Here is a 12787-nt window from a genome sequence, read left to right as displayed (position 1 = left end):
TCACTTATAAGTTAACAGTTTATCATCTTCACCTTGTGTTTGCGTTGAATCTGTGATGCTTTGTTAGTTTGGCTTATATACTCGTTTAAGTTTGGATTCTCTCTCATTGGTTTTTGTTTTGGTGATACCAAAGTTTCACATATCCTTTTATGTGGTTTAATAAAGTTCAACATAAAATTCATGCTAAAAATTATCTACCAAAGTGTTAGGACACAGAGATTCTAAATGTATAATCCAGTGCTTAAAACGAGGATATATATACTTAACTACTGGATCCAACAAAGCTGCTGAGGAACTTAAGGTTGTCTATCAAGGTCAAAGGTCTATTATTAAATTATAATATTGGTCGTTGCTTAGTTTCTTGGAGTTACTGATGTGGGTAATGCTTAGTAATTAAACTGCAGCTTCCTCCCACAACATGCTAACTTCTTCTATTTCTGTCTCTGTCTCTGTCTCTATCTCTATGTGTTGTATGGCTCAATTATTTATCTATTTTCTGTCAAAAATCAAATTGCAGATAGAAGCTGTTTTTTGGGCCAACTAAGACACTCACACCTCGTGAAACTGATTGGATATTGCTGTGAAGAATAACACAGGCTTTCTGATCTACGAATATCTGTCCAAAGACAGCTTAGAGAATCAGCTTTTTAGAAGTAAGATACATATATATATCATATATAATTTTCTTTTCTTGGTCAACTCAACCTTATTCATTTCTATTTATTTCTTGCACTTTAATATTTATTCTTAGAGAGAGGATGGAAGCAGAACGTGTAGCAGAGCGAGAAAAGATGGAAGCATAACGTGCTGTAGAGCGAGCAAAGATGGAAGCAGAGCGTACACAACTTGAACAAAGGATGGAGCAATTGATGGAACAAGAATACAAGCTCAGTTCACTGCTTTCATGCAAAAGATGCAGTTAAATGCTCCTATAGTACCCTTACTTCTAGCGTCCCTAGTATTGATCCCTCTATGTAATTTTTCTTTTGTATTATGTAATGTATCTTTTAATTGAACAATTTTTTTTTAGTTAAAAACATAAAAAACACTTTGATGGTTATAAATCTTATTATTTAATATACTATATTTGTGTGTTAATTACTTTATTTTTATTAAACCTTTTGATAATATTTATCAAGAATATAAATAAAATTTTTTGCATAATTAATATATTATAAAAATAATTAAAATGACAATCAGTGACGACTAATGTCGCCGCTGAAGCTTGAATGTCGCTGCAAAAGCAAGCTTTAGTGGTGACATTTTTGTCGCCACTGAAGCTTGATTTAGCGGCGACTAATGTTTTGCATGAAAGCAGTGAACTAATGTGCTAATGTCGCCGCTGATTCTCATGTTTCAGTGGCGACGTATCCGAGTGGCAAACTCATCAGCTTTCAGCGGCGACTTTTTATGTCGCCGCTGATAAGTTTCAGCCACAGCCGCTACGGCAACCACCTAGTGGCGACAAAATGTCGCCGCTGAAGCTTTTTAGCCGCGACTTGTCGCCGCTGAAAGTCAAATTTTTTGTAGTATATATACCATTATATTATGCTAGGCGTGCTCTAAAGTCACGTAGAAGTTTATTTCTTTAGAAAGACGGACACGTTTGCTCAAAATTATTGAGTTGACATGCCATTATTCTACTCGTCAAGTGGAGAAAAGGTTGACTCATCAATTCCTTCAGTATTAGAATCGAAGCACGTGGAGTTATTGGCTCAAAATTATTGATCTGTAGATGTTGAGATCGGACATGGGCACCATCGTTGAATCCTTGGAAGCTCAATCTCTTATCGATTCTGAAGCAGCGTTGGATGTCGAGAACCAAGTAACAGTCGTCTTTCTTTTACGATGTTTTTGTTTTGTCGTTACCATAGTTTTGTTTTTTTGGCTTTACCGGTGGTGTATTACGTCTGCAAATATAAACCTACTAATGTGAATAAGTAATTTAATTAGCTTTAATTTGAAATTAAGGGCAAAACAAAAAAATGGAAAATAAGCACTAACAAGTTAAGCCAGATTATGGTTTAGTGTGCGTGCTGCTTATAAGTAGTATGAGTTCTTGTAAATGTTATTGCATGTATTGGTGGTGATTGAATTGATTGAGTGAAACTGCTAGCACTAATATTGCAAAAACACATGGCGTGCTATATATTTTGGATGAAATATATAGTATTTGTAGTCATTTATGAATATTTTTAGGTTTAATAATAATTTTCATTAGTTGAACTGAGAACAACTTCCATTAAAACACTGCAGAGTTATTGATAATCTTATTAAAAATTTATTATCGATTTTATTCCGCAGTATCTATGCCTTTATTGTGAAATTGATGATATTAATAGGAACAATAATTCCCAACATGCTATTATTTTTTAAACTTGATTATTGACGGCCAAACCTCATTTACCTCATGTTTGCTCTGAGGTAATATGAGAAGAAAAAGAGAGGAGATTTTAGTAAGCTCAATTTAAAAAATTGAAGAAATGATGTTATAAAATTTTAATAAAGATATAAGTATAAGATAAAAGAATAAGAAAAAAATAATTAAAAGCTTTTAATTTTACTTCTTCAATTTTTTAAATCGATCTCATTAAAGTTTTTTCGTATCCCCCTCCCTTTCAATTCTCTTCTACCAAACATAAATGAATGATTAACTGGATTCCTTGCTACATTTTTGTTACTAATTAGTTAGGAAAAAAAAATCCTTAGCCCTTGCTTAAATTCCTTCATCATACTACAAGTAAGTTGTTATATTATATTCCTTCATTAGTATTGCAGAAGATCAGGTTGCGTCTCGAGATTCTCGCTGGCGTGGAGAAACTATCTCAGCCGCAACGTCACAAGCTAGAAACACAACACGAAAGAGATTGAGACTTAAGAATCCTCACACTACGTTGCTGAAGGTATATTTTTATCATGGGCAATTTAGTCTCAATTTTGAGCCAACCCAAAACATTATTTCTGGAATTTCACCAAATTGTGGATCAACCAGTTTATAACTTCATTGAAAATTAGAAGTCCTTGGAGAATTTTCATGATGATGTTACTATGAACTTAGCTGTACTTCCTCTAGTTCAAAATATAAGCATCAAGTAAGTAAATTACGCAACTCAAAAATTTGGTTAAAATTGATAAATTAAAGACAATAAATATGTTAAAAAAATGTAAATTATTTTCCTAGAACACTGAAATTATGGAGAGATTAAGCGAGAATGAGTAGAAAAAAAATGAGAGAAACATAAGGGTATAAATGAAAAAAAAATGTATTAATTAAATGATTAGAAGCCAAATTGAACCTCATAAAAAAAAAAAAGTCAAACTCATTCAGAGATTTGTTGCTTATATTTTGAATCAAAGAGAGAATTAAATGAGAGAGATACTAGAACTTAGAAGCATAAAAGGAGATGATTCCACATGGACAAGTTTTAATTATCTTGGTTTAATTTAAAAGCAGTTAAATTATTGATCAGTAATCAATTTCGAGTCAGCTTGTTATGAAAGAGAACTGTTAGTAGTGTACTACGATACGGTGCGTATGTTTTCAATATGCTTAGCACGTATTTTAATATGTTTGGAGAACCCTAGCTCTTATTACAAAATGACATGACACTCATATTTCAGGCTCTTTTTCCTACTAGAGATACTGAATTGGAATCTTCAAATTTGATACTTGATATTAATCTTCAAATCACTCGTTATCGATGTGGGCGAGCAATCTCTATCGTTGGCCAGATGTGTCTTTTTTAGATGAAGATAATCTCATACCCTGCTTTGGATTTCACGATGGTGAGTCGCTACTAACTATAATTTTCAACAAAAATAAATGTGTTTTCCTTTCCATCTGTTGATCCTAATTAGTATGCTTTTGTAGCATCTCACACGACATGGCCAATTTGTTATCATGGTGGTTTACCCTATATTTGATGCAAGGGAAATGGAGAGAAGAAAATTTTTTAATAGATTCTCTTTGAAAAATTGGAGAAGTGGGTGTGATGAGTATAACCCAAACAGAAAACCTAATCCCAAAAAGCCAGCTTATTAGGAGAGAGAGTTTCTTGAACTTATAAATCATACCATGCTTATGAGGCTTTCTAATATGAAATTCATTACAGCAAGATCATAAAATTTTAATAAAGATAGAATGTAAGTTAAAAAGGTAAGAAAAATAAATTAAAAGTTTTCAACCCCACTTTTTGAATTTTTAAATTAAACTCAATAAAGTTTTCTGTCCCTTACGTTCCTTCCATAATATACTTTTGTTTCCAGCAGATATTTGTAGAGGGATGGACGAAAATGGCAATATGACTTCAAACCAAATCAGTGAGCTTAAAAGATGATGGGTTAATATGCAAATTTGTTTTAGAAGTTTTCACTCAGGAGTGCTACGCACTTGAATTTATTTATTTATTTATTTTTTTTTTTTGCAAAAGTTTCTCATAAGTTTAAAATTATAGTAATATTAGCTTTTATTGCTAAAAAACAAAAGTTGGTTGTTAATATAGTGATATTGACTATTAACATTTTTAACAGCAAGGGGTAACATTACTATGGATTTTTAGGACAAATTTACACCCAAAAAAACTTTTGAGTGGCCAATGCTCCTTAGTAAAAGCTTCTCAGGTAAATTTGCGCCTTAAGCCGAAATTAATTAGAAATCTATTAAACTTTAGTTTGTTAATACTTGATTGTACATAGGAAGAGGCTAAATGATGGAATTAAAAATTAAAAATTTGATTTAATATTGCATGTATGTTCAAATCATGAGATAGCATTTGATGACAATAACATTTTGAAAATTTCATCCCTTGTCTTATCCATAGGACCAACATATTTTGCCCTGACAGTTGATGCAGTATATGTGACACAACACTTTGTTTATAACATTGCTCAGCATCCATTAGACTTTCAGGTATTTGATAGTTTTGATGATTTTGTACAGTTTCATATTGAGTATATTTCCTTATTGTTAAATTTGATGTTTGTTCATCGTTATTGAATCGATCCACTCTACATTATTGAATTTTTTTTTTTTTCAACTCAAGAAGCATATAATTTCACTAAAAATTGACAAAACATTTTAACAATTTATTCTACTTGTGCTTTTGCCTCGTGCCTTCTTGTTTTTTTTTTTTTTTGCATGAAAACGGTATAAATCATTCTTTAACAAAGCAATAAACCATCCACAAAGTTCAGTAACAACACTACAGCACCCGAACCAACTAACCGAAAACAGCAACAAGCAAACCGAATTGGATGCAAAGATCAAAAACCAAAAGCCAACAAAGCCAACAAAGCCACAGTTTCAAAACAAAATTAAAACTCAAAATAGAAAAACGAACTTCCCAGCCATATGGAGATAATCAACCAGGATCATCACCTATATATAAAGAAGTGAGTTGTGACACACAGTCTTCCAAGCACTTCTCCATGGAAGTTGCATGAGTTGTTTAGATAGATTGTGATGTCTTAATATTATTCACTAGAAGCTAGACAACTTCATAGCTCTGCCAAGATTAACGTAATCTGCTAGATCCCAACAATTCCCTACTAAGCAGATAAAAAATTTGCACACAGCTTGCACCAGAGGAAACCAGCTCAAATTCCCCTTAACCATCCAAATTTTTTTAAAAAAATCTAGAACTAAACTAGTCACTTTAAGGAGGAATCCATCTCAAGTCATCTTTAACTTTACCAACAATGAGTTCACACGATGATTGGCAACATTACAAAGGCAAAACCACTAGAAATTGATCACAAACCATAAACATTTCTCCTAATAGTCACAATTAAAGTGAATTTGAGCAACCTTGCAAGAGTAATAGTACTTAATCTCAGGAACCACTGAGAAATAAGGTTGAGAAAGATTAAACCATATACATTCTCCACTGGTTAGAGTACGCCAATTTTACACTCGTATCTCTGCAAAGTTGCAACACCTTTCCTAATATCCCACAATGACTTAATTAAACAAAACAAAAATATACAATCACTAACCTTGATAGAAAAGAAATGATGTTACAAGCGTACTATCAAGGTTAGAAAAGAATTTTCATAGGTTTAGTTGCTACTATCCATGATAGGAAAAAAAACAAACACACACACACCAATCTATCACAGATATTTAGGATTAAACTAAGAATAAGAATTTGTTACCGCTATGCAAACTTTCTCATTCAAAACCATGTTAGATAGGAATGTTGTTAGTCTAAATGGTTATTAGGATTCACACGCCTAATTAACATGTTATATTCGTAGGGGATGTATATATAAAACCATGTTATATTCCTCTTATTTGTATGCTATTTCAAGTCCTCTGCATTACTACAAAAAAGTCCATTTTCATCTCCTATTTTTGTCTGAAATTGAAAACAGACGAATATAGGGGCCCACACTCGTCTATTGGGCCAAAACAGACACATTTGGGCCTCCATATTTGTCTGGTTAGTCAACCAGACAAAAATGGAGGCCCATATTTGTCTGTCCTATGGACCAGACAAATATGGGACCCATTTTGGGCCCACCAACCTTTTTTTTCTGCTTAACCCGCCTTTAACTCCTCCCAAAAGGTACTCTTCTTCCTCTTTCGGCTCACCACCTCCTTCTCTAAACCGTCTCCAAACTTCAACTCCCACCCCTTCTCTAAACCCTCCCCTCTAGCTCAGCCCCCACCCCTAACCACCCCATGTGCCCCCTCCCCCAACATTCCCCCCATGCTTTAGCTGCTCCCCTCAACACTGCAACGTCCCCTTCTTCAATTGAAGGTCGATTCACTTCCTGGTTTCATATTTTTTTTCCTCTTTTTCTTTTGTTTTTTTTACTCACATTTTATTTCTTCTGTACCATGGGTAGTCTGCAGCTCTCCCTCATTTTTCATTCTTCACTTCATAGGTAAGTTAGATATTTTTAAGGATTAATTGATCATATATATGTTGTTGTTTGATGAACCTATTGGAATTGGGAGGCTTGTGATTGTATTGTAATTTAGATTTTTGATGAAATGCAGATGTATAACCAATGGAATAGAATTGAGTTTTTGATTTTATATTATTTATTTATTTTTCATTATATCCATTAATTATGAAGAAGGAGTGGTTTTAAATATTTTGTTGTAGTAGTTATAGTGTTTGATGAAATGGCTATATGAATTACATGAATTTGTGCTAGAAACAATTAATAATGATTAGATTAAATAAATTGGTGAGTTTAAATAGAAAAATACATCTTTTATTTATTGCAAACAAATTTTTGGATGATAAATTTTATTTGTGAAAATGAATAAAATTTGCTTATCACATACAAAATTTCATAAGCGCCAAATTGTTCATCTTTAGATAAATCATCATGTAAACATTATCAATATTATTAATATATAAAATAAATGTTTATGTTAAAATATTGACCATGTAATTAATAAAACTTATTTCTTTGTTTATAAAATGTTTAATATTAGATAATATTTTATTTCTTGTTAAAGGTTTTAATTTATGTTCTTTATTTGTAAATTTTTAAATTGCTTAATTTGTAAGATTAAATTATTGAAATTAACTGAGTTGCTTTAATTTCTTTGGAATTGAGTTGAATGGAATTAAAATATTGTTGATTTTAGTCTTGAATTACATTAAATTTTTTAGAATTACTTATATATTAACAGAATCGTAGTTGGATGAATGCTTTGAGAACATCTAAGGAGTATGATGGAGTAGAAGAATTTATTGAATTTACTAAAAGGAATGCTTATGACAAAAGTGGAAAATATTTTTGGTCCTATGTTAATTGTTTAAATGGAAGATGATTGACTATTGATGGTATAAGGGATCACTTATTTTTTGACGGGATAAATCTTTGATATACAATATGCATATGGCATGGCGAAAGAGGAACAATGCCATTGGTTGAAGAAGAGCAAGTTGTGGGTGGCTTCAATGATAGAATGAGTGATTTGATTCATGGCGTTGGACTGGGGTTCTCTACACGATCGCATATAAATGACAATTTGCAAAGTGATGCAGAAATAACTTTATACCCTGGATGTTCTACGTATACACAATTGACAGTTGTATTGAAATTATTTAATTTGAAGGCAATTAATGGATGGATAGATAAAAGTTTTATGGAGTTACTTCAATTGTTGGGTGATATGCTCCCAGCGGATAATGTTCTTCCAAATAGTGTCTATAAGGCAAAGAAAATCTTGTCTTAGATAGGAATGGGCTATGAAAAGATATACGCCTGTCTTAATGATTGCATATTATATAGGAAAGAGTATGCTGATCTTAGTGAATGTCCAAAATATGGATCTTCACAATATAAAGTGAAGAAGAACAAAGATAGTGATGGTGATGCTAATGAGACAACTAAAGGGTAACCTTTGAAGGGACTATGGTATCTTCTGATAATACCATGATTCAAAGGTTTGTTTGCTAATGCAACAGAAGCAAAAAAGTTGACATGGCATGTTGATGAGAAAATATCATATGGAAAACATCTTAGGCACCCTGCTGATTCTCCTCAATAGAAGAAAATAGATGAAATGTATCCAGAATTTGATCGTGAGCCAAGAAAACCTTATAGTATTCTGAATAACACACAGTGTATGGCCAGTTTTGCTTATGATTTACAACTTACTACCCTAGTTATGAATGAAACACAAGTATACGATGTTGTCTATGATGATATTAGGACCAAAACAGTCGATGAACAATATTGACGTCTACTTGGCACGTTTGATTAAAGACTTGAAGAAATTATGGGAGGAAGGCATAGATGTGTTTGATGCACATGAGCAAGAATCCTTTAAGCTGCATGCAATTATCTTCACGACGATAAATGACTTTCTTGCCTATGAAAACTTGTCAGTATACAGTATAAAGGGACATAAAGCATGTCCTATATATGAAGCGAACACATACTATCATCAACTGAAGTTTATCTTAGTCACAGGAGGTTTCTTGATCGGTTCCACATATACCGTAGATTGAAAAAGGTTTTTAATAGCTCACCAGAACATGGAATGGTTCTGAAGCCATTAACTGAAGAGGAAGTATACCGTAAGGTGAAAAGAATTGATGTCATCTTTAGTAAGAATAAGAGGATTATAGGTTATCAGAAGAACATTTGGAAAAAAGGTTTATTTTCTTTGATCTTCCATATTGGTGTAACCTTGACGTTAGACACAGTCTTGATGTGATGCATGTGGACAAAAACATATGTGGCAGCTTTATCGGTACTCTTTTACACATACAAAAAAAAACCAAGGATGGAATCAATGCAAAACTAGACTTGGTGAAATGGGAATAAGAGAACAGTTACATTCACAACTACAAGAGGGTGGTAAGAAGGCTTATTTTGAGCCCACAGCACACACGTTGTCTAAAGCAGAGAAATCCAGCTTGTGCCAATGTTTACATAACATTAAGGTGCTACAAGATTATTCTTCTAATGTGAAAAGACTTGTGTCGATGGATCATTTAAAGTTAGTTAGAATGAAGTTTCATGATTACCATGTATTGATGCAATAACTATTACTAGTGGCTATTCGAGGTATTATGAAAGATGATGTGAGAAGCAAGAAAACTAGATTGTGTATTTTTTTTTTCAATACTATATGCAGCAAAGTCATTGACATAGAAAAATTAGATGAATTAGAAAACGAGGGGTATGTTATTCTATGTCAATTAGAAATGTACTTTCCTCAAGTATTTTTTGATATCATGGTACATTTGATAGTTCATTTAGTAAGAGAGGTAAGGCTCTGTGGCCCTATATATCTAAGATGGATGTATCCATTGGAGAGATACATGAAAGTCTTGAAAGATTATTCTAAGAATCCTTATCGACCTGAGACATCAATTGTTGAAAGATATGCTGCTAAGGAGGCTGTGGACTTTTGCAGAGGATACCTATCTGGGGTGGAAGCTTAGGCTTGACATGACGATGGGATAGGTAAGGGAACTCGAGGGCTCAAAGTAAAGAGCATTGCCGTGAAGAACTATTTCAAGTGCACTTATACATTTTAAATAATATGAAGGAAGTTTAACCGTACTTAGATGACCATGAGAAGAGTTTAAAGGACAAATATACGAAGAAAAACAATAGACAGATAGCTAATGAGCACAACGAGACATTTATTATGTGGTTCAAGAAAAAAGTTTGGAGGGAGACAAATGTTTTTGACACAATAAAATGGTTAGCTTGGAGGCCTCAATTTGATGTCAGCACTTGGAGTGGATATGATATAAATGGGTATTCCTTCTATATAAAAGCTCAAGATAAGAAAAGTATTGTGCAAAACGGTGGGATAATAGTAGTAGTTGAAGCGATGCATTTCTCTAGCCCCAAAGATAAAAACCCTAAATTGGCATCCATGGCTTATTATGGTGTAATTGAAGAAATATCGGACGTAAGTTACATCAACTTCAAGGTTCATATCTTCAAGTGTAAGTGGGTCAACAATAATGGTGTTCAAATTGATCAAAAATTTGGATTTACCTTAATTGATCTTCATAGGGTTGGTTATACAGTTGAGCTATTTATTTTAGCCAGCCAAGCAAAACAAGTATTTTATGTCACAGATCCTGCCAATACAAATTGTCAATTGTACTTCAAGGGAAAAAACAAAAAGACGGTGATCCAACTTTAAACATTAATGAGACACCACCTTTCACTGCAAATCCACCTAAACAAAGGAAGTAGAATTGTTAGATGATGACAAGTATGCTATTAGAGATGATAGCTATGAAGGAATATGGGATAATGCATAATGTAAGATCCTAATGAAAAAGTTATGCATTTTAATAGAATTTTGTGTTTAATTTTGTTAATTTTTTCATTAATTTTATTACAGTTGACTCACCTCTTTGACTCTGGTTTACTAACAAGACGTGGAGGATGATGATAGAAACATGGATGATTTTGGTGAAGATCAACTGAATGATGAACCTAATAGAAAAACAGGAAAAGGCATTACAAGAATGCCAAAGCTAGCAATACGTCGCGGGAAAACTTAGAGGAAGCATGTGGATTTTGATGATAATATGAATCCAGTTGGTCCAGAGGCAGATAGGTTCATAAGCTACATAGGTCTTCTGGGTCAAAACAAAGTGAGCATTTTATATTCTAACTGGAAAAGAGTACCACCTAAAACGAAGGATGCGATTTGGCATGATATGTTGGCATGTAACTTCATGAACTTCTTATACTTTTAAATAATAGTTCTTACTGTTAAATATTTTAATTTCATTTATTACACATGAACTTTGCAGCAGAGCTATGATATCCCTCCCATGAAGGAGATGAAAAGGTGGTTGCTAGACCAAGTACGCGAGCGATGGAAAGATTTTAAGACAATTCTCACGTGTATTAACATTTGAGGGGCTAAAAGGGATGAAAACCCATGTGATATTTACTTATTTCTTGACGAAGACACTTAGAGAAAATTTGTGGCATCACATTTAGATCCTGAATTTCAAGTAAACTTCTATTCAAGGTACTGTCCATATAAACTAGTTTCATTTCATTGAACTAACTTCATTTTTGTTTGTTTTCTGTAGAAATTAAGTGCTTAAAATAAAGAAAAACAATCTAAAAATTTGTACCAACATTACATGTCTTGTGGGGATTACAAAAAGGCACAACAAGAGATCATGGAAGCTAATTTGCAAAAAATGCAAAAAGCTATAAAGTTAGACCCTAGCATTGTTGTTAAAGCCCCCTCTCCTCCTTCTCGACATAGAACTTGGAAGCATGCAAGGATGAAGAAAGGTGAATATATCAATTAGACTATTGCTGACATTGCTGAAAAAATTATAAGTACTTAAATTAAAACAATCTAAATTAAAATAGTATTCACATTTTGTTGAAATTGTAATTACTTATCATTTATTGCTTATACGTTATAGGATGCACTTAAGGAGCAAAGCAGTCAAGGTTCTTTTACTCCAAGTGGAAAGATGGGTATCCTGGCAGCTGCAACTAGGAAGTTAGACCATCCTGGTCGAGTAAGAGAGTTATCAAAGACAGTTGGTTTAACCCAATTCTTTGGTTTTAATTCATAAAGCTCTACAAGCAAAAGTGTCCCAAGTGCTAACCTGATGGACAAAATTCGAGAACAAGTTCGCCAAGAGATTATGACAAGTGATGAGATCCGTCAATTCTTCAAAAATGAGTTTATATCCAAGATTTGGGAGGAGATGCGATCTTTGGTCTCAAGCATGCAAATTGGGCAATTTCAACAACAAGAACGTACACCTCAAGTATAAAACTAATCAAAACTTAATTAATTTTTTTTGAATTTTGCTAACATTATTTCCATTTAATTTCATTCTTTCATGTCTACCATGTACTCAGAATTCTCCAGTCTATGAAAGCACAAAATGGAGCTTCACTCCACAAGTGCTGTTAGCTCTGTTTGACCCTAGTCCTATACCAAATGATAGAGAACCTTGTGTTCTCTATTTAGATGACCCAAATATGCGTGTTGTTGCCAATGCCATTAAATGCACAACAAGGGTCTAAAATTCATCATCAAAAAATTCCAACAGCTCAGTCAAGGTGACATTTATGGTTGTTTGAGAGGAGGAGGTAGATGCAAACTTACCGTTCCCCAATGACGAGGTTGGCAAGCTCGGCCAAGGAAAAGGATATTTCATTTTATGGCCTAAAAGACTCATTGACATCATATCTCCTATGGTACAAAACACATTAGCATATTCTGATTTCTCTTTCATATACTACTTATGTTACTTATCTTTATTCTATCTTTCTATTAGGACATTAAAGATGCTACTAA

The sequence above is a fragment of the Neltuma alba genome, unplaced genomic scaffold (assembly GCF_004799145.2).
Source record: "Neltuma alba isolate B1F8T4 unplaced genomic scaffold, ASM479914v2 tig00010875_pilon, whole genome shotgun sequence".
NCBI classification, from domain to species: domain Eukaryota; kingdom Viridiplantae; phylum Streptophyta; class Magnoliopsida; order Fabales; family Fabaceae; genus Neltuma; species Neltuma alba.
The sequence above is the reverse complement of the archived record's forward strand: the minus strand, read 5'-3'. Positions refer to the sequence as shown.